General features: G+C 41.4%; 1 long non-coding RNA gene across 1 annotated transcript; it reads right to left on the minus strand.

Annotated features, from left to right (window-relative positions):
- Positions 1–317: 317 nt before the first annotated feature.
- LOC136790068 (uncharacterized) lies at positions 318–21,415 on the minus strand. The gene is made up of 3 exons (XR_010829297.1): positions 19,944–21,415; positions 19,044–19,124; positions 318–944 (listed from the first exon to the last, which is right to left on the minus strand). It is a non-coding gene; the product is annotated as an uncharacterized lncRNA (long non-coding RNA).
- Between the last annotated feature and the right edge of the window lie 1,852 nt (positions 21,416–23,267).

Consider the following 23,267-nt stretch of genomic DNA (forward strand, 5'->3'; position numbering starts at 1 on the left):
GAGGGAGCTTTGGTCTGACAGCTGTAGAGCTGCAAAAGCACAGCGCTTCTCCCAGGCTCTGCTAAAAATCTGGCTGTGTCATCCCTGACTTGGCTCTTCCAGGCAAGAAGCTGTCACCTTCAGGTGAGAGCTGGTAGGCCAGCCCCGGCGCATGGACGACAGTCCCTGCCACCCCTCCAGCGGCTTTGTGGCCGCTGACTCCAGCATGGAGAGCATACCCCCTCTGCTGCATCCACAATCCCAGGCAGACAAGCCCACCACACACCAGACTTGCTGCAGAGCTCTCTGGGGAGGTCCTCTGAAAGTCTGCTGTCCAACACCCTTTCCAGATGCTGCTGCTTTTGAATGATGTTACAACTATTGCAAAATCACTGCTGCTGTTGCAAAAGCAAAAAGGAGCCAGTCCAGTGCACACTTTTTAAGTGGGTGATGTCAGCTACAATAAATAAATAAATAAATAAATAGGTAAATAAATAAATAAATAAACAAACTCCAAACTCTGGGGGCTGTGCTGCTGCACTGTATTTCTTGACACCACAACATGGAAGTGCTGCTATCTAATAAAGCTGTGCAGCAGCTTAGCTACTTCCTCTCACCTCCACTTAGCACCAAACAGTACCACTTCTGACTTTCTTGCAACATTGCACATCAGCCATTAGGTTAGAAGGGAAAGGTGATAAAAGGCTTCTTTTCCCCACAAGAGACATGATCTTATTTGTTAAAAATTTTGCAGTGCTTGCTTACTCTGCATCCTTGCCTTTACTTCTTGCTTTGAAGAAACAGCTTGATTTACTTAGGACTGAAAAAGGAGCATATTAGGTGGTTGCTATCAAGGAAGATGCCATCGCTTACCTGCTGTCCTCCAGCCTCCCATGCACAGGGCAGACTTGCACATGCTGCTGCTGGGCCACACTCAGCAGGCAACACACATTTGGAGTTGTTCTCTGGAGAAAAAAAAAAAATAAATTAATTAAAAAAATAGAATGAGGCAGACACACAGAAAGTGTTTATCCTATCACCTAAGCACAGAGGGGACCTATTGCAAATGCATGGTTCTTTCTCAAGCACAAAGATGGGCTCAGCTCTGGAGCCTCTCATGGTGGGAGAGAGCACTCGTAGGGCTTTAGCATGGACCTAATATCCTGATGCAGCACAGACAAATCAGGCATAGTTGAGAACAGGCTAGCCCATGAGCAGATGACCTGAACTTAATCTCTTCCAAGCACAGCAAAAGCCTCAAATGGAATAGGTGCAATCAACACTGGTGGAAAGGTGTTTGAGTGCATGGCTCATTTCAATCTGTGCAGAAATACCCCCAGACACCATCTTTTTTTGCCCCATTATGTTTATTAACTACAATTAGGTAGTAATTTATATATCAAAGAGAAGCTATTTCAGAGCTGACAATGCTACTCACATAGAAAACACAAAGTAACCATTTTTGTTATACTAAAGCTGAAAGAAAAAAAAATATCCCATTTTTTTCAGGAAGACTGATATCTGCTGTGGAAGGAAATGACTAAATGAACTGCAGGTGTAGCAAGGTAGTTAAATCAATTGGGCCCAACAAATTGCAGTTTCTCTAAAGGAAAGCTAATAATTGGCCTGGAAACCAGACACTAGAGGATAACAAGTGTATGTACATGTGTGACAAAGAGAAAAAAAAGACAGCATTACAGATCTTATTTTGTATCTCCACACCAAAGTATGTATGCTGTCTCTGTATGCTGTCAACTGGCACAGAAAGTTCTACAAAAAGCACGGTGATGCTAACAGATACACATCCATGAAACCTTAGTCTTTTGTTTTATAAAGACAAAGGACATGACAAAGCTTCACTTTAAATAGAATCATAGAACCATTTAGGTTGGCAAAGACCTCCAAGACCCTGAAGTTCAACCATGGCTAAGTCTACCCCTAAACCATGGCAGGACCTCACTTAGCCTCGGTGAACCTCATACGGTTGGCCTCAGCTCATCGATCCAGCCTATACAGATCTCTACCCTCAGGAACCTTCCTACCCTCAAGCAGATCAATGCTCCCACCTAACTTGGTGTCGTCTGCAAACTTACTGAGGGTGCACTCGATCCCCTCATTCAGATCATTGATAAAAATATTAAAGAGAACTGGCCCTAGTACTGAGCCCTGGGGGACACCAATAGTGACCAGCCTCCAACTGGATTTAACTCCATTCACCACAACTCTTTGGGCCTGGCTACCCACCTGAGTGGGTCACCTTGTCACAGAAGGCAATCAGGCTAGTCAAGCAGGACTCACCTTTCATAAACCCATGCTGACTGGGCCTGATCACCTAGTTATCCTGTATGTGCTGCATGATGGCACTCAAGTTATCTGTTCCACAGCCTTCCCCAGCCCCAAGGTCAAACCAACAGGCCTGTAGTTGCCCAGGTCATCCTCCATTGAAAAATGACCCGTGATCAAAATAAACCCACCAAAGTTCTGCCAGTAACACCAGGCTTGGAGCTGGGTATTGATCTGCTGTCTCGTCCTGTTTCTCCCCTCATCATTCCCTGCAACTGGAGGCATAGAGGAAAACACTACCTGTCATCTTGATCTCTTAACCGATTGTCCCAAGGCCCTGAACTCTCTCATTTGCCCATGAATTTCTTGTTCGAACTTCAACACAGCCTATGTGAATCAATAATGAGTAATAATCTGAGGGCCACACCAGGACAGAAGCTTTCTCTTCACATCTCTAACCTGGGCCCCAGGGAGTCAGCAGAATTCCCTATTAAGTGGCACCATTCAGCATATTGGGCCTTCTGTTCCCTTCAGAAAGGCATCTAAAACCAGTTGCAGTCTTTGAGTAAAAGCGGAGAACCCATGTTAATAACTGAATTTAGGTTAAGGATATGAAGAGTGGTTACAATAAGAAAAAAATCTACCAAAAAGAAGATGGCATAAATCCTTGTGTTTTCTCACTAGGGGACTTCGAGTGCATACTTGCACACACATACCAACATCCTCCTTCTGGGTCAGGGTGAAGCCTTTTCTGCCTCTTCCCAGAGTCCCCCTTGACTGTAGTGGAACATGGGTCCCTCTGCCCCAAAAACCTACAGCAAAACTTCCCCCATTGTTGTCACAGACCTCGCTAACAGAAAGACATAAGGAAATAAAGTTTGACTATATTCCTCCCCAAACCAGACTTAACAGAGTATGAATGCCTCCTGCACACATGAACAGGCTTCAGTCGTGGAACTAAACCAGAGCATCCCAGGTTCCTGGGTCCCCCACACTAAAATGATTTGGAAATCAGGATATTCCTGCCTCCGCAAAGGTGGAAACAATCTTGGCTTTGCTAAACTGAGTTAATCTTTCTCATTCTCATTTATTTCATGCAAATTTTCAGAGAGGAGATTTGGGTTTTAGGCGTATATTGATAACATAGCTTTTATGTACTTTTTGTACCTTTGCCATTTAGACAAATTGAGAAGAAATACAGCATTTAGCATCACAAACACTTTCTGCTTTACCTTTCCATTCTCATTGCTCAGGTGTCCAAAGGTTTTAAGGAATATGCATTTCATGTGTCACAAGGAAAGACAAGATGTGAACTCAACTTCACCAGCTCCTTTGTGTTTCGAGCTGATATTATGCTCACAGAAAAAGTCTCTCACAGCTGAGCTTTTGTCAAATCCTCACAGGTTTTTTGTTGATGTTCTCAGCCCAAACAAATCATACTGCAATCCATCACAATTCACTGAATGCTTAGCATACTTGCTAGGTTGCTTCGTAGTTTTGCCATGCTTAGAGATGCTGATGAAAACTTGTTTTCATTCTGTCTGCTACCACAGGAATTGTATTTGTTAGGCTACACCTCTTTCACAGTTTGTATGGAGAAGGCAAAGAGAAAATCCTTTCTTCAGTCACTGACATTTCAGCTGTTTTGACTGCAGCAATTGAATCCGACAGACTTTCATTCTAAAATGCAAGTCAAAGTTTTGTTTGGCAGAGAAGGACACAGCCATTTTGAGACATGTGAGACCCGCTCTTTTTTAGTCACAATTTCACAAGCTGTGGATGCTCCAGTTTTCAAACATGCTTATTACAGTTAGCTCAGATCCCAAGTGCTCTGGCGTATATAATTCCTGAGAAAGCAGTTCTTCTGGCAGATTAAGGGAACAGTTTGCTTTTGCCTCAGGCCATTAACATTTTAATAAAATGGTCGTCAACTGTGATAGCAATTTATCTTTAGGGGACTTTATCTATTATTAACCTTATTAAGTAACAAGTTTATTTTTGCTGACATGTAGATTTTCCAATCCTCATCAAGACTGATTCCATTTTTTCTTTTAATTTCATGTTCCGTTATGTTGCGCTCCTTTGCTAGAAGTGTGTTTTGCAAGTTTGTTTGGTTTGTTTTTGCACTGAATTTCAATGCTTTCCATCTCCTCAGAGTTAGGAAAAATACATGATCTCATCAGAAGTCATTAGAAAAAGTCATTTACTCCTGTATATCAGTCATTTTAGCTCAGGTAAACTTGCAGTTATTCACATCCTGGTTTCTCAGACACTGGGTTATCTGAAAATTATTTCTGTCCCCTAAACTCAAAATCCAGAGAAGAACTAAAATTTGTTTAACAGAAACTATAATTATCCAAGGTTTCAGATGTTTGCCAAGATACCAGGGTTACCATTATTCAGTGTAATTAATGCTTTCACCAATTTAGAAGACTGTACAAACATCATGGCCTCGTGCTACTAGACAATGAGCACTTTCTATGAGATGATGAATGCCTTTGCTTCTGATAGATTTATCAGTATCTTGCAGGTTCTGGATCCATGCTGGTCACGTATAGGAGAGGCTGAACCAGTTAAGAAAAACACAGCTTTCAGTCCCAACTCTCTCATAAACCAGCTGACTGAAAACCGCAGTCTATTACTGGAAATAAACACAACCTGATTTTTTTTTCTAATTTTTAATTTATTTATTTTTTAACTTTTCAGAGAGTCTTAGTAAAGGTTCACTACATCCTTTCTTTCTGTATGCCTTCACAAATCCATGTTATTTCTAAGCTTGTAACAAGATGCTCTGCGAGTTTTGCAAGAAAGAAAAGTCTAAATGTATTCATAGAATCATAGAATGGCTTGGGTTGGAAAGGACTTTAAAGACCACATGGTGCCAACCCCCCTGCCATGGGCAGGGACACCTCCCACCAGACCAGGCTGCCCAAAGCTCCATCCAGCCTGGCCTTGAACACCTCCAGGGATGGGGCATCCACAGCTTCTCTGGGCAACCTGTGCCAGTGCCTCACCACTCTCTGAGTAAAAAATCTCCTCCTAACATATAATCTAAATCTCCCCTTTTTTTAAAAACCATTCCCCTTTGTCCTATCACTATCTGTCCATGTAAAAAGTTGTTCTCCATCCTTTTTATAAGCCCCCTTTAGGTACTGAAAGGCTGCAATGAGGTCGCCCTGGAGCCTTCTCTTCTGCAGGCTGAACATCCACAGCTCTGTCAACCTTTCTTCACAGGAGAAGTGCTCCAGCCCCCTGATTAATTTCGTGGCCCTCCTCTGGACCCACTCTAACAGCTCCACATCCTTCTTGTGCTGGGGGCCCCAGACCTGGATGCAACACTCCAAGTGAGGCCTCACAATAGCAGAGCAGAGGGGACAATTACCTCCCTCCACCTGCTGGCCACCCCTCTGGTGATGCAGCCCAGGCTGCCCAGGGTCTTTTTAGGCTGCAAGTACACACTGCTGGCTCATGCCGAGCTTTTCATCCACCTGAACCCCCAAGTCCTTCTCTGCTAGGCTGCTCTCAGTGAGTTCTTCTCCCAGTCTGTCTTCATGCCTGGGATTGCCCCAACCCAGCTGCAGCACCTTGCACTTGGCCTTGTTGAACCTCATTAGGTTCACGTGGGCCCAGTTCTCAAGCTTGTCCTGGATGCCATTCCTTCCTTCTGATGTATCAGCTGCACCACTCCACCTCTCCCAAGGTGGATCCCTGAGGGACACCATTCATCAGCAGCCTCCACCTGTATGTAGAGCCATTGACAGCAGCTCTCTGGCTGGGGCCATCCAGCCTATTCCTTATCCACCAAATAGTCCACCCTTCCAATCTGTATTTCTCCAATTTAGAGATCAGGATGTCATGTGGGATTGTGTCAAAGGCCTTACAGAAGTCCTAGTAGTCTTGATCAGTCTTCCCTTGTCAACTGATGCAGTCCCTCTGTCACAGAAGGCCACCAGATTGGTCAGGCATGATTTGCCCTTGCTGAAGCCATGTTGGCTGTTCAGGATGTTTTTCTGCATAGATGTCACATTATTTCTAGCTCCTTGACAGCTACTGCTTCTAATTGCAGCAAATGGGAAAAAAATGGATCTAGTCTGTGTCTCTACTGTAATGTCAGGTGTGACTTTGAGGTAGTATGGAGATAATTGATCTAATTTTAAGTTAGTTTGTGCTGCTGGCAGGCAAGCTGCAAGTGTGCCGGACTTCATCAGCAAGATTATCCCCTTCTTGGGCTGGGTTACAACTAGCTGGATGCACCACGCTGGAGTCACGTCTGCTGCTTGGCAGATGCCTTGCTCTCCTGGGTGCAAGTTTACACCATCAGTAGTAAGTCTCCACACCACATAAAGGAACCTGCAGCATAAACCATGAAGGCCCTCTGTCACAGGAAAAAATAATAATAATAAAAAAAAGAGGTTAAAAAGCCATGAGTTTGCAAACAAAATCCTCTCTCTGACACCATTTTAATTTTTTTAAAGCTATCTAATAATAATCCATGAATTAACAACAATGGAATGAACAAAAACAGCAAACAGGTTCCTCCCCAGGATATAAATAGAGATTGGTTTGGAAAGATTTATGGGGAATTCTGGCTTAATAATTCAGAGTAATCATGATTTGTTATTAAAAAGCCATAAACTGTGACAAATAGACAGGAAGCTCATTCAAACACATTCCTATCAAGCCACTCTGTGTGAATCACTCAGTTTGCTGAAGATGGCCTCTTGAGTCAGTAGAAAAAGTCTGAAGACTGGGATGGCATTCCTAAATCTACCACAAAATATCTTTCTAGCATTGGTTAAAAATTACTCTGTAGACTTCTCTGTCTAACAGTGTAAGGAGAACAGTCTCCGGCAACACTCTTATAAGAATCTAAGTCCATTCATGTCACCAAGATTTTTAATGCCATGATGCAAAAGGTGATCTCTGAATGCAAAGCATTCATGGTAGTCCTAGAAACCTAAATTAAAACCTAATTTTTTTTTTCTTTTCTTCAGGAAGATTCCTGGAATTGTTTAGATCTGAATGTATGCTTTCTACCCCCTCACCCTAGCAAGGCAATCCATCAGTCAGATCTATGTCAACCATGCATTAGGAGGAAATGCAGGTCTACATGCAAGCTCCCTGTGACCCAAACTGTTTATTTCAGTTCTAGTACAAAATTACCAAAAATTAGGAGTCTTCAGGGTCCTCTGCATGAGGACAGTTTAGCAGACAGCCCTTCTCTTGGCAGCATTGTTTCCTACAAATGGCCTTGAATGGAAGCTGTGGAGGCTGTTGAGGCTCGAGTGCTTGGCCTGCCTCGAGAGAGCAATGAGCAGAAGCCCTTCCTGCCAATATGCTTCCAGCCACAAGTGCTAATTGTATTATTTGCTTTTTAAAATGCAATACAAGTGAAGCTGTCCTCACCACCATGAGCAGGCAGAATCACCCACATCTAATTCATCTCCTACTTTATTGCCCATTGAAAAGAAATGCAGGTTGCCCTAGAAGCATACAACAGGTGGCTGTGAGACAGCAACCATCCATTTCTACGCAGCGTACGAATTTGATCTCGTTTGGCTAATTATCCCATTAACCTGTACCTAAAGATCCAATTACTGTAGCTGTGGGTGACTGAGTAAAGGGCAGCAGCGGTAAGCCTGGAGTGTCAGGTCTGTGCTAACCTTCTCTGGAGCATTTGTACCTGTCTGAGCCAAGTCTTCCCTGAAGAGATCCAGCAGGATTTATGTTTTTATGATGACCATGAACAAATAGCATTCTCTCTCTCTCTCTTTCTTAAGTGAAAATTGGATTAGAGTTGAAGTGTCCAAGTACCAAATGCCTGAGTTCAAAACCAGTCACAACTGACACGAGCATGACCGGAATGGCTGCACGGCAAGGTCTATTTGTCGGTGCAGCTGGAAAGACTCCTATAGGAACAGAGCTCAAACTGCATAAAACCTGTCACTGCTGGCACTGGGGGCATTTGAACTGGTCTTGTGCAAGGGCATGAGAGTGTCTAGTGTCCTCCCTTCAGCCACAAAAACCTAGATTTCATTCCTTCTTGTGTGAGGAAGGGTGGACATACAGCTTTCAGAAGAGCATTGATGCCACTTATATGGCAGAAATTGCTCCAATCACTCATATAGAGCAACTGGAGGTAACATACAATAAAACCACCACACCTTCATTCTCATGCAAAGTACTAAAGAAAAGTTGAAAGATGGCACAGCTGAAAAACGCATGTGTTAAAAAGCCCAGTAATATAAAAGATTCATAGGCCATACTCAAATCTGACCAGTACAAGAAGTTAAGATGAGGAGACAAAGGGACTGTTTGTGAAATTTAGAGAGATACCATGAAAAGCAGTGGCATTGATGATAATGAGTAATTATTTTGAATGTCACTAGAAATTATATAAATGGAAAGGAGGAGAGGAGAGGAGAGGAGAGGAGAGGAGAGGAGAGGAGAGGAGAGGAGAGGAGAGGAGAGGAGAGGAGAGGAGAGGAGAGGAGAGGAGAGGAGAGGAGAGGAGAGGAGAGGAGAGGAGAGGAGAGGAGAGGAGAGGAGAGGAGAGGAGAGGAGAGGAGAGGAGAGGAGAGGAGAGGAGAGGAGAGGAGAGGAGAGGAGAGGAGAGGAGAGGAGAGGAGGGGAGAGGAGAGGGGAGGACAGGACAGGACAGGACAGGAGAGGACAGGAGAGGACAGGAGAGGAGAGATCATACTACTTAGAACCCTTAAGATCCTTTGGGAGAGAAACATCAAACATTACCTATGAAGACTGTCAACAAGAAAAGAACAGTGATGGTAAAAATGTACAGTTGGGACATGCTTGACGAAAAGGTTTGTGATCTTTCAGAAAGTATCTTCAACAGCTGATTAAAGAACCTTTTGAGGCAAGGAATCCTGTTTCTCCTGACAGTGTTCTCCGTTGTAAGGGATATTTATGTAATCCATTGAATCAGACATGGAGATTATCACTAACAAAAATTTCAACAGCTGTTCTGGGAAGTACTGCTTGGGCATTTGGAATTTTGTGGAGTTGTTTTTTTTGTTTGTTTTTTTGTTTTTTTTTTTTTTTAACTGGCAGTCAGCCTACAAAGATCAAATCATTTACCCTGCCCTGTTCTCAAAAGCAGAGAATGAAATCCAGACAAAATGCAGCCTTCTCCATGAGAAATATTTTCCCTCCTTACTTTGGGAAATGTTTTATTTTCTGCCCAAATAGGGAACAGCAAATACCCAGAAAGCTACACACCAGCAAGCAGTTCTTCTAATTAGACTTCACTTCTGAATATCCTTTTGCACTAGTTTCCATAAAACTTAGCAGGCAGTGTTTTTCATCACTGGTACTTTGCCCATCTGTCTTCATGTATCAACTGTCTCGGGATATCTGTGCACCAAAAGAACCTGCAAGGCTGAAGCCAGAATGGAGCCTGCTTGGAGATCATTATGTTGGTGACTGTGGACAACAGAGCAGCATAATTCCCTTCTATATGACAAGTTATCTGCTGGTTGCCCAGCAACAGTTTGATTGACTGCTTTTCTTTTTCTTTTGGTAATGTTTGGTGTAATTTGTGGGCAGTGTTTCTAATCTCACACAGTCACAGGTTGTTGATTTTCATTCCTGAGTTTAATTTCTCATGCCTAGAAGCCACAATGCTAGCCATGTTTCATATTACAAAATAGGATTTGCAAACTAATCCATACCCATTATACCTTTAACCTTGTTATTTTGTTACATGTGGTTGGGATACATGCAGAAATTTTACATCAGCAGCAGTGATATGGCAACTACATACCACCTCCGTCCCTGCATGCCAGGGATACCTACACACCCAGGTATTCTGCCCTTCCACTCCCACGCTTGCTTGCTTTCCTCTTCTGTGCACATGCTCACGATGCTGGTGATGTCCTTGAATTTTTCAGAGCCTGCTGCACAAAGGACACCACCTTTGTCTATACATCTGTGACTTTCCCCCTCCAGCTTGCATAGAATAACGCAGCTGAGCAGCTCTGGCTGTCAGTCCCTGGAGCTAGCAGGCTCGGAGGCCATGGTTTCTTACGCAAGGACTCTTGTCCAGAATCCCTACCCTTCAGATATCTATTGGAGCACATCTTCCACCAGCTTCAGAGGGTGACTTCAGAGGAGTTTATTTGGCTTAGCTTTTGGTGGTCTTGCAGGGACTTCAGTGGTTTGATTTTTAATTGATCTGAATGTAAAGCTAACAACAGGATGACAATTTTAACTATACCCACTGTGGATACTGAGTTTTTGCACTTTATTGTTGTTATATGAAGACTTAATATGTGACTAACTGCTATGTCAACAGGCACTCCAAATCTTTAAACAACAATGCAGCAAAATATCCAGGTTTCAAGAGTACTTGTCGCTTTCTATTTAGAAGCTGAAGAGATTGTTACATTGCACAGTGTACCAGGGAATATCACATTCTGCAATAGGACATCGTTTGACCTAATGTGATAGAAGCTGAGTAACATCATGCATAAGGCAGCACCAAAAGAAGGGGAAAAAAAAAAAAGGAAATTCTAAGCAGTTCAGAAGTCCCTAGCCCTGGAAATATTTAAATATATATATATAATAGGCAATATAATATATATATATATGTATAATAGGCAGTAGAGTAGCAAATTTCCCAGGTTACTGGGCTATTGCTTTTAAATGTAACTCCTAGAGATTTCTGTGGAATTCCTCCCTTATCACCGATGAAATAAAACAAGGTATAATTTGTAACACACAGGTTATTTCTAGGTAAGACGAAAGCAAGGTCTTGTTACTAGAAATCTCATGCACTTAAAACTGGCACTACTTTGAGCTTTGTTGGTCGTTGGTCTGTGTAAACCAGAGGTGGGAATGATCTTTGGTTTTATTTCCATTAAAATGTAACCCCTAATTGATAAGAGTTTTGCTGAACTGCAGTTTAGGCCTAGTCATTATTACCTATTTTTGCCCTAGGCCCAAATGCATGTTTTTAAGAGTTTGTTGGGTGTAGTGTGGTGGTTTTTTGTTTATTTGTTTGTTTTTTCCTCAAATTTGACATTGATTGCTGGTATTAAGTACACAATAGCATTTCCGTGAAACAGTTCATACAGTGGTTATGAAAATGATTAAAAAGCCCAGAAATATCAAATACACAGAAATGAGTCCTGCTGATGCTAAAGCCACTGGAAATGCTGATGTCAGCTAAAGGAAGGCTGCCATCATAACTCATTAAACTCCTGTAGGCAATTAACAGTTCCACTGCAGCCAGTTGCTCACATTGCTCACTTTTTTATCCAGCCCCCCTCTGTTTGCTGCTGGGCTAAGGGAAAAGGCATTGGGAAGTAGCTGGTAGGAACAGGGCACCACACCTTCTCTTCCCAAGGTGCTCCCCAAACACCTTCATAGATCTTCAAATCTTCTTCAGCTGTTAATGGCATGGTACAATCACACGGACAAAGAAACTCCTTCTCATTCACGTGGAGACTCTTTGGGGATCGTTGGGCCCAAAGACAAACAATTGCCTATTTCAAACAATCAAAATTAACATTCTGCTTGTTGGAATATGGTTTTTGCTTCAAATCGTGAGGCATCTTGGGTAAATGTTTGTATTTCCATATCTGCCGTGTAAAACACCTTCCCCCAGTTCACTAACAGAATAATACTTACAGTGTTTGGGGAACTGACAACAGACATGCTATTATGCTGGGGGTTGGTACTGGATCATGTAAGCAGACACCAACATGTGCAGCGTCAGGCAATTTTCTACTTAATAGTGTAAGCAACTGGTCTGCTGGACATCTTCGAGTTTTCATCTGCTTGGACTTGGGCCATGGGGTTCAGGTAGCCTTGTTAAAAAGGGATTTGCAGGTCTTTGCAGTGTTACAGCCCTGCCAAGCTGGAAGCTATAGACAAGGTCAGTGTCTAGGACTCTCTTGTATTAAATGAGCAAGTAAGCTTATATGCATTGCAGATTCCCTGCCCATGAGATCTCTTGTCTAAAGCAATCTGCTGAGAGGTGATAGGGTTGAAGTGTAGGCTAGACAACATGCATATGGCAGAGGGTTAGTAATATTCTAAATAGCATCCGCTATGTTTTCTTGGGTCAACATACAAAGAGTGTTGGTAAATCAATAGTCTAATCCACGTGTGACAAGACAATTTATCAAGCTTCTTACAGAAGTGCTTCTCTGCTAAACAAAGCAGATTTGCAGCGTTGCTGGCAGAAGCCATTTTGCATCATGTGGCATCGCACAGCCATAGCAAGAGGTGCCTACAGTCTCACCTGTCTGTGCTGAGAGAAGATGAGCTAGGCAATCCTAGTCCTGGTGCTGTGAAAACAGTATTAAGCACACACTGCTGTCTTGCATTACAGTATTATAACACAGAAGGGGTGGAAATAATGACTGGGTATTCAATCTTAATTACAAGGAGGTGTTTGTTTTACTTTTACTTGAAGAACAGAAAGCTTCTGCTCCCCGGGCATTATAAAGACACAACTCGCTGGTCTAAAAGACTTCAGTTCTTTCAAAGGCATGGTTAGGATGCTGTTACACAAAAAGGGAGGTGTATAACTGTGTTACAGTGACACCTATGACAGAGTGAAAGAACAGGGCACTTGCATTTCGCCATTTGATAACATCGTGTGAACCAAGGGCAGCATTCACAAAACCTGGGTTCCTCCAGTTAAACCCTGAACAGCATATTCAGACATTAAATTCCTTCAGCTGCTGAGATTGAAGGGAACCATAAGCATATGCACAAATTAACAAAAGCATGTGATCATAAGTGTAAGGCCTGCAGGTCCGAATGGTTCAGGTTGAGGCTTTTCAGACATACAGCTCCACACATCAGAGGAATCCTTCTAAATTCCCAGATTCAAAAACGTGCTTAGAATACCCATCAGGATACATATATTAAATCTAAAAATTCTTTGACCTCAGGTCTGAATGAAGCAAATGAAATTAAAGCCAAAGGAAAAGAATGGGGTGGGCAGAGCATGGGATACCACTTAACTCTTGTAAAATACGTACAGTCAGCTAAAATACAGAGATTTTATTCTGATACAAACCTATGTAATTTTATATAACAAGAATTCTTGAAAACAGATTTGTATGTACAGAAATCGAGTTACACCTTCTGCACATATATAATTATTGTGTTATAGAATAGCTTCTGGAGTATAGCATACTGAGCAAAAATGTTTCATAAGGCCATTACAACCCAACATTACTTTAAACCCACAAAAAATGCTCACAGGATAGAAGCCTCTACTCATATTACTCACTTTCTTTGCCTCAGCAGGAGAGAGCTGCGAGGAGTGCTGCATACAAGACAGAGTGAATGAGCTCTAACATTTCTTCACCAAAGCAGGTACCAAAATATAGTGGTTTTTTTTCACTCTGTGGATGATGAACATGGTTCAGTCTCTCATTCACTTACCCTCCTCAGTCCGTAGCTAGGTAAGCACCCTGGACAACAACTGATGTTTTTATTCTCCTAGTTCTTTATTCACGTTGTCACACAGAGGTACTTATGGTAGTAAGGAGGGAGCTCCACCAAGGGGGATGCCTTATTCAGGGTTCCTCCTGGTTCAGCTCTCTAGCTGGCACAAAGATGCACAGCTACTTCAGCATCCTTTACTGGTATCAGCTGGCATCAGCATGTCTACTCTGATGCCAGCTACCTAAGCATCTGTCTCTGCACTGTGGGACAGATATGACCCACCAGCTTACCCACAGACTTGGCTTCTGATCTCCTGTGACATGACAAGTAGAATTGTACGTACAGGCTGAAGACACAAGCAGTCCCTAAGAACATTTCTGGAGCATGATTCTTCATAGCCTCCACACCACTGCAGTCAGTCACCTGTAAATGTGGGCAGCAGAGGTGTCCCTACTTGCCATTTTCATTTAGTATTTTTCCTACTCATTTTGTGCACAGCTGCACCAAAGACCAAAATTGAGTGCAAAGTTTTCCTGAGGCTATGCAAAGGTCATAAACGTGGAAGGGCAGCTAGGACTTCTAAAGAACTTAATTCATTTTATTTACTTCATCTCTCTGTTTTTGGCACATATTGGATAAGGTTTTGAAAGAAGTTGGAAAGTGTACCACATGGCTGCTACTTCATAGCTAACAGAAACAGCACTGGACACCTAAACAGGTCTTATTCTTGACTAAGAGGTGGGTGGAGAGGAAATCGCATGAAGGCAAAACATTATGTCATGTAACTCAAGAGAAAAAGCACTGTAACTACAGAATGGGAAAAACAAGAGAAATGCTCCATCAGTAATGACACAGTAAAACACTTTCAAGAGTGTGTGAAGCAGTGGAGAACAGTAGAGGAGACAAAACAAAAGCTGGCCTGTGTCCCTCCAGTAACTATGGACGGTTTTTTTATAAGGAATAAAATCACTTCCAAAAGTATTTTTCCCACATAAGGCTGAACTAATCATAAGCAGAAAACCACCAGTTTTCACCAAGTTTGTTAAGCAGGGCAGACATTTTCCTTTCCCTGAGCCCTAAAAGTGATGCAGGAGTTCAGCTACCATGCCTTCCAGCTCTAGAAGCAGTTCCACCGATGGTAGGATGTGAGCAATGAAAGGCTGTGACTTTGAACTCCCTCACAGGTGTCCCTCCAGCTCCTGCAGTTCCCTTTCCTGGCAGGAACTGCTTCTGCTCTTCATCAACTGCTTTTGAAGACAGGGTTCAATGAGGAATGGGAAAGTGAGGGCAACCCTGAGTGAACAGCAATAGCATAATCTTGCAAATGAACCATCACACATCCACAGCTATCATGTTTTGTGTAGCTCTCTGATATTTTACAGCTAACAAGCTGGCAAATACCTAGACACTTCTACTCCTATGTCAAATTTGCTTGAAAACTGCAAAGTTATTGGAGACAGAAATGCACAGACAGATACACAGAAGCAACATAGTCCTATGTACTTACAGAAAAATAAATCAAACCAGCATTAATGTAGTGCTGTCGAGAGGCACTCCCTTGATTAAAGAAATTCAGCCAGCCAGCCCAAAGTCCAACTTCCTAGGAGCATCAGTGCGACAGCTTGATTAATGCCAACATTTCCTTCAGTGGCAGTTTACTACCCCATGCAGGTCTTTTCTTTCTAGCTCACTGAAAGAAAGCATGAGACAACTTTCCCCACCCCACAAATTAACCTTGTCTCAGCCTCTTCAAGGTTTTGTGAGATAGGAGCAGCCTCCTGAACTGGGCTGACCCAAAATCCACAGCATGTACCTGTCTGACCCATCAGCAACGATGCACCCCAGTAATGATGCACCTCAGTGTGCTGGTTACAGCTCAGGCTTCACATCCAAGTAGAAGGTGCTCAAAACGAGGCTGCAGGGTTAGACAGGATCCAGCACTGAATGTTTTTTTAGCCTAAATAATGCAGTCCACCTTACAATCTGTGTAACACTCAGGGTGTCCACACATACTCCTCAAGTCTTCCAAACAAGTGTTCCTCTAGAGATCCAGCTTTCCTTAAGCTGTGTAATGCATGCTACACGCAGGAGAATAGGTGGGAAAAAAAGAAAAAGACCATCTTCATGAGTGTTTAAACTTCCAGGTTCCTTGGAGTTATGGGCTACTACCCTGAAGACTGTCCAGGCAGCAGCTTGGTAACCCTTCTTCAGACTGACTTTCACATCTTTCACATTAAAAATGCAGTTTCCACAGTGCTGATTTTTTTTCCAGGTGTTCTTCTTTCTTTTTTTTTGACAACATTTTCTTTGTTTTTTGTTTGTGGTTTTTGTTTTGTTTGTATGTTTGTTTGTTTTCCTGTCACAGATAACATTAAAGACTTTCTCTGTTGCTTGGGCTTGTGCCAAATGAGAATTCCTCGGATTCCTGGACTGGCCTAAAACACTCATGCTGAGGCAGTTCCAGCTTAAACCAAGTTGCCTCTTAGTGTTGCATTACCTCCCATGGGCCTGTGCCTCCCATGATACCCCACAACCTCCTCCTTCAGGAAGAGGATTTGCGATGGGCACCATGTCCATGTCACTACAGATGTATTATAAGGAATGTAGTACAAATAGGGAATCCAGACACTGTGAAAAAACGGGAACATACTGCTCCGAGTCTTCAACATCGATGTACCATGATGGGGAAACATGCTTTTCTGATGAGCCAGTGTGTTTTAGATAGTTTAATTTATCTCTCATAATGTTTCACGATGTTATAAAAATGTCCCAAAATCTATATTTACAAGATAATTCTTCTGGACTTTTGATTCCCAAAAGAGTCAATATCCTTTTTTTTGGGTCTGAATTTTCAGCAATCACAACTATTAGCGTCAGATTTTCTTGCATGTTATGAATTCCTTTCCTTATTTTCCTGCAGCTCTAATTACCTGTAGCACTTTCATGCTATCTTCCTGTACATTTGCCTTTTTGTAATGATATATGTTATAACATTTTTCCCACGTGAATTATCTCTAGGGCATAATCCCAGATCCTCAGATCCCATAGTAAAGATTTGTTCTCTCTAAGCTGACACAACAGGCAATTCATTGAGCACAGACAGACAGACACATTTTTTCCATGAATGCATTTAGCATCATTACCAAAACTGGCTCACTAGCAATTTTAGCTAATAAGAAAATGAAGTTAGCGCAAAGCTTCTGAAAATAAATTCTGCAGAAGATGTTTCTCTGTTTTAACAGGGATTGAATGCAGTCCATTTCTATTTCCCCATGTCCTGAACAACACATCAAAACAATGTTTAGCGAGTGAGTTACATTTCACAACGCGCTCACATCATACATGGACGTAAAATAAGCTGCTTGGCAGTGTAAATGCCCTGGAGAGAGCAAAGCTGTTTTTTTTTTTTTTTTTTGTCCAGTCTGGTTTCTCCCAGTACTTTAGGATTGCCCAAGGATTTTCCATTATCTCACTGGTGTCTGTGTTAACCCCTTGCACTACTGAAGCAGTGCAGCCACAGGAAACCTCCCTCCAAGGCCCCTTGAATTCAAGGTCACAGAGGTGGTGGGATGCACTGGTGTTAATTCCCAGCATATCCCATGTGGTTAAACAAAACCAGCATGGAATCACAGGTGGGATAGAGGGAGAGAGATGCTTTACGAGGCAGGTACTCCAAGTTCTCTTTAGCCAGGTGATGGGGAGAGAGAGACGAGGACATAATGCAGAGCAGGGTATCAATTCAGTGGTTTTCCCCAGTTTTTCAAGTCTGGTTAATGGTCTCAAAGATATTTTCTCAAGTGCCCCAGTAACTAAATGGCATGTGGAAAATATTATTTACCTCAAGAGTTTCTCAAGTGCCACAGTCGCAAAAAAGAGGCTCTTGCTAAGCTCACTGTGCTCCTTGCCTGTAGCGACCACAGGCCAGATCCCAGCTACTTCAGAGTGGCCCATGGGGCTTAATCATGAAAATCTGGCCCTTAATACTCCTCCTCAGATTACCTGACTTCTCTTCCCAAGAATATTAGAAACCTGGCACTTGAAGGTCCATTTTCATGAAATACTCAGTCTAGTAAACCTCCTTCATACTACGTATGTGGCAAGCACATGCAGTGGGTCACAAACGCTGCTGAAATTAATGCTTGGTGATTCAGCAGAAGATGTGTGCATTTTTTTGTTGTTGCCTGCTACTAGATAACTTCATACAATGCTGGTAATTACTGTATCTGCTTTTTATTTATTTATTTATTTATTTTCTTTGCTTATGCCTTACCCAGTAGCTTTGTTTGTTGCAATAAAAACATTGAGAACAGCTTGGAAAATTTCCTTTGCTCTGACTTGAAAAGGCTGAATTCAATTCCCAGGGAACTCAGTGGGAGATGGATTAAGCTCAGTGGCGAAATCCTTTACTTCTTACCATGCTGCCCTTGCAGCAGGTGCTGAATTTCCTTTTACCAGTTGGTTAATTTACCTTTTTGTGGTAGCAATGTACCAACACCCCCTTGAAATTCTTTTATTTATATGTGGGGTTTTTCTGGGTTCCTGTGACAGAAGAGACCTAGAGCTTCTGCTTCTTATCCAGTCTCCAGCCAGTTCAGACCCCCATAACTTTCCCCTTCTCAAGATCTGTTCTGCACCAGGATTACTCCGAGTCTATCAAGGTGGTTTGCAATAATTCTTACTCCTTTTCCATACTTTAACTCTGGAGTATGCTTATGCTCTTGTCCTTCCCCCAGAGTATCTTGCTGATGAGAATAACTGTTGTGTGTGAAGTTATGAGGATAGGCATGTCTTCTTCCAGCCCAAGTTGTCTTACTTCAGTTTCCCATATTTCTTTTGTGCCTTTCAAGTCCGTATGTTTGGTATCTTTGAAGGCCTGAAGGCTTTGGTGCTTTCTATTTTGAAAAGTCATCCAGTTGAGAAGGACATAAAGCAACAGGGCTTTCCAGAAGGAGAACACTGTACCTACAGAAATATCCCTGATGAAATCTAAATAAATCACCAAATAAAAATCCTGGAGAAAATGAGGATGCCATTAGTAAATGCCAAGGAACAGTAGCTTCTCTGCTGAATTTTCAAATCAGCCAAAGCAATTTAAGAATCACATCCTCTCTGTCGATCCCTAACATTTTATGAAAGATAATTCTCACATGCCACTTTGTAGAGTTCAGTAAGACATCCTTATTAGATTTGCTTGTTGTACTTATTTTTTTCAGAACATGTTGGCTAATTTAAGTCTTGCTTGATACGTGCAGAAGTACCTACATTCAGGCACACAAACGATTCCTACACTGTGATAGTAAAATGTGAAGAAAAACAAAACAAAACAAAACAAAAAAACACCACATGATATTACATACCAATTGTAAAGGCATGGGTTTTTAATCATCCCCAGAAGTTGTTACTGAGCTGGTTTTGATATGTTTACTCTTGATTTTTGCCTGTGTGTTTTAGAAAAGAAAAACATAACTTTCAGACAAACTTACTATTAAAATAACAACATCACTTTAGACAGAGCAGTTTGTATCTGTGTTTTCAGTTTTTTTTGCTTTAGAGTACTTCTAGTAAGTAGCATCTACAGGCAGCTGTAGATCTAGTCCTATAAATCACACCAAAACAATTACAAGAAAAAAGAAAATTGCACGTATTCCAAAGTTTTCCATTTTCCCACCACTGGAGATAGGATTTTCAAAACAAGTCTTCCATAATCTTGTGAAATACTCCAGGGCTGAAACAGAAGCTGTGCCTCACAGTAAATTGAAAATGTTGCATTCAAACTGGAAGGAAAAGCAAAGGCACTTTCCTTTTGTGTTACTGTAAATTAATTTTAGAGATGGGCATAAACCATAAAATTCAGATTCAGCCATAAACCTGGGAACATAAAGCTCAAAATACATCTGGATCACTGTACCAGACCACCATGGTTGCTGGCAAACAGGTAATAGCTGATTAGTCAGAAAAGTCCACAGCACATCTATCCCATATGCCCCACATCTCACAGGATGTCTCCCAGTACGCACCATTGCCATAAATCCTGTACTGATGCACCACAGACATTTCCAATGTCTTTGGTCTCTTTGATTGGCATTGCAAGCTTTTTAAAACTAAAGGTGTTCTGAAACAGTATAGCTTGGATACAAATTTTCACCCAGAAATGTGAACCTCATTTGTGGAATCTTCCCCAAATCCATCTCATTTAGTGAGAAACAGATTCTAGGTAAAAATCCAGCAAGAAAAGACATTCAAGTAAAATAACTCACCTAAAACACGACCCAAAGCTGAATCTTTATGTTCTTTAATTCCTGGCAATTCCATTTTAGTCTGGGACTAGAAACAGAAGCAGACAAATACATAAATATAGGGACTTTTTCTGAATGCATGTGTAATAGATAAAACTAGTAAGATAAGGGTATGCTTTTCATTTGAAGAAGAAGCAGGTTATTACAGTGTGATTGAAAAGATTATCCCTCAGCTAATCTATTGTGTTGCCAATATCTGTTATTTGATACCAAAGAAATAAAAAAGACTCAGTACCGCAAGGCAGATGATGGCAAGTAACAGGGAGATAGGTCCTAGATGCTGATATTGCCTCCTAAATCATAACAGTTCCTACATTGTTTAAAATATAAATCATACAAAGTGGTCAAAATACAGCTTTAATTCTCAGTCTAATGATTACATTGGTCAATTTCCAAGACCACAGTTAAAGGCCATGAGAATTTTAAAATATTTTCCCACCCATATACATATTGTCCCAAGTTGTTTTTGTTTTGTTTTGTTTTGTTTAAAAAGAAAAAAAAAAGAAAAAAAAAAGAAAAGGCAAAAAAGGCAAGCAACCAAGAAAGAAAAAGAACAACAATCATACAGAAATCACAGTGGTGAAATAAACCATGGAGTTACTGATCTGCAAGTGAGCTTTGAAATTACTAGGAGAATTATGATTTTGATTTAGCAGCCGCTGAAGTCTCAGAACAGTTTTGGAATGTGGATGGGGCCATGTATGGCGTCTTAGACTTTTCAGGAGTCTTTATGATGGGTTTGAGGAGTTTCAGGTTTTCTTTCTTTTTTTTTTTTTTCTTTTTTTTCCTTTCTGAGTGAAATATTGTTTGTTGAAAATTATTTCAAGAGTTTTACCCTCACTTTCCTTTGCAGAGCCACAACAGAGTACTGTTGGCATCTGGCTCTGCATATGCCTAGAAAACCATTCATTTCGAGACATTTTCAAAACCAGGACCATGACTTGTAATAATTTACTAAAAATTCCGATACGTGCATTTTTTCTTAACATGTACTTGAAACTTCACAATACCCCCAAATCTCTGCAAGCCTCCTCTCAGGAGAGTAACTTTCCAGGGAATCACAGTGTTCTGATAAAGAAGCAGCACGACAAATACTTAGTATGATGAAAAAGCTGAATAATATCGAAATAAAAGTATGAATACGAATTTACGAGCTGTATCAGTCATAATTAACCAGTCAGGAGAAATGTCAGTGTATACAGATCTGCTACGTGAAAAGTACTGAATATTTTAGCAATTCTTTAGGAAGGTACTGAACTTTTCTTGCAATTAATTATTCATCCATAAAACTTTCCTTTCCTTATTTCCTCCTCAAATTATTGCAGAACTTCCCTCTCCTTGGTGAGATGAGGACTGTAATCACATGCATGTATACAGCACGCACACAAAAACACATACACATAAAAAAAGCTGCAACAGATACCACCCCCAACTTTCCCCAGTTGTACATTTGATGCTTGCTGGTGCCATTAAGCAAACACAAAACAACAGCAAGTGCATTCTGTTGAAATGTTTAGCTAAATGGAACCAAAACAGTCACAGTTCACAATTTCATAAATACATTAATTAGAAGTGTCTCCAAATAGCATGTGATTTTGAATTATTAACATAAAACACTGCATTATAAATGACTGCAAATTGCATTCCTTAGTGCTCTCCATGCTTAATTTATTATGCCGTAGGAAAATTTGCAAATTACTTCACTGTTTTATATTTAATGGATAGTTTTATATGTATATTGTTTCATTAAGATAAAATTAAACCACAGTGTACATATTATATGCCTTTCCAGTGACATAAATGTCACTAGAGACCCTCAGACTTTGTCAGGAGGGGAGCGTGCTTCTGTCACTTCATAGATTTAATAAAGAAGTAAAGAGCAGGTTCAAGTTTCTGCCCTTTTCGTGCCTGTCCATAGCTGCTCCTTCCGGCCAGCCCATTTTGGAAGCTTGTGATGGACATGCCAGGAAAGTTTCCTGATGCTTGAAAGTACGGAGACAGGAAGCAGCAGAGCAGCCTTCCCTTCAGCTCCCATGCTGCTGTGGCTGAAAGACAAAGGACATTTTCCAGATATTTTTCTGCTCCTAGGACAGTGCTGTCACCGTGCCACCTGTGCTCTCGGGGGCAGAAGGAAGGGAGCAAAGCAGGTAAGCCTCCTGCCCCCAACCCCATGAGCAAAGGAAGCTTGAAAGCCACTTCAGCATCCCAGGAAGAGGAAAAAAAGGCTGGCATGAGCCGGTGTACTGCACTGCCAAGGTTCTTGCTGTTGCATCTTCCTGCAGTGGGGAAAGGATGGAAATAAAGCATATTAGAAAATCCTGACAAAGACAGGTGGGGCAGATGTCTGGAGAAACAATGGGTGAGGGAGGGCAGAGGATGTTGTATGTGTGAGGAAAATCTATTAAAAATGTAACCATAAAAACATTCTTCTTTGACAACTTCTTTGCATGTTGTCTGCTCTTAGCCATTTGTCTTCTCTATTTGTAAATTCCTCGGAAGAGGAATTGCCTCTAGCCATGTGCTTGTAGAACGTGTGTTACTGTGGGGACTCAACTTCCCTGAAAACCCTGAATGCAAATAGAGCGTAAATAATAGATATTATTTATGATACATAAATAAATAACATTGGGCCATGAAGACGCATTCTAGACATGTTTAAATAGGCTGTCCAATCCCCTATTTTTAAGAATTAATAATATGTCTTTGGTGGATGAGACAGACGAAATGTTCCTTCCAACTGACTTTCAGAACTTTGTTTACGATAGGAAAGGTACTGGTTACCTTCTGCACAAATTCCACATAGTTTTCAGATATGTTTCCTTTTAATAAAAATGTAGCACTATAAAATGTTGCAGGAAGGGTAGGAGGTGGAGATATGGCATATTGGGAAAAGCTATAAATTCTGCTTTAAGTTAAAAGTGTATTAATGAAATTGAAGTTACAAGAAAATGCATGCAGGAGAGAGAGAGAGAGACAGCCCTCTGAGCTATTCTTTTCAAGTAATAAAGATGAGACTCTGTCAGAAATTGAGGTGTCAAAACTGGAAGTGCTGGAACAAATTCGCAAATTAAAGAGCAACAAGTCACCATGACCAGATGGCATACATCTGAGAGCTCTGAAGGAACTTAAGAATTAAGTGGTTGAGCTGCTAACAGAAAAATATGCAGCCTTTCATTAAACTGCTACCATGCCAGAGGACAGGAGGTAACAAATACCTCGTCTCAAAAAATCTGGAAGGTGTGTTCCTGCGAGCTTGATTAGGGCTGTAGATTGCTTTTCTCTTCT

This window comes from Anser cygnoides, chromosome 2 (genome assembly GCF_040182565.1).
Source record: "Anser cygnoides isolate HZ-2024a breed goose chromosome 2, Taihu_goose_T2T_genome, whole genome shotgun sequence".
In the NCBI taxonomy this organism is placed as follows: Eukaryota; Metazoa; Chordata; class Aves; order Anseriformes; family Anatidae; genus Anser; species Anser cygnoides.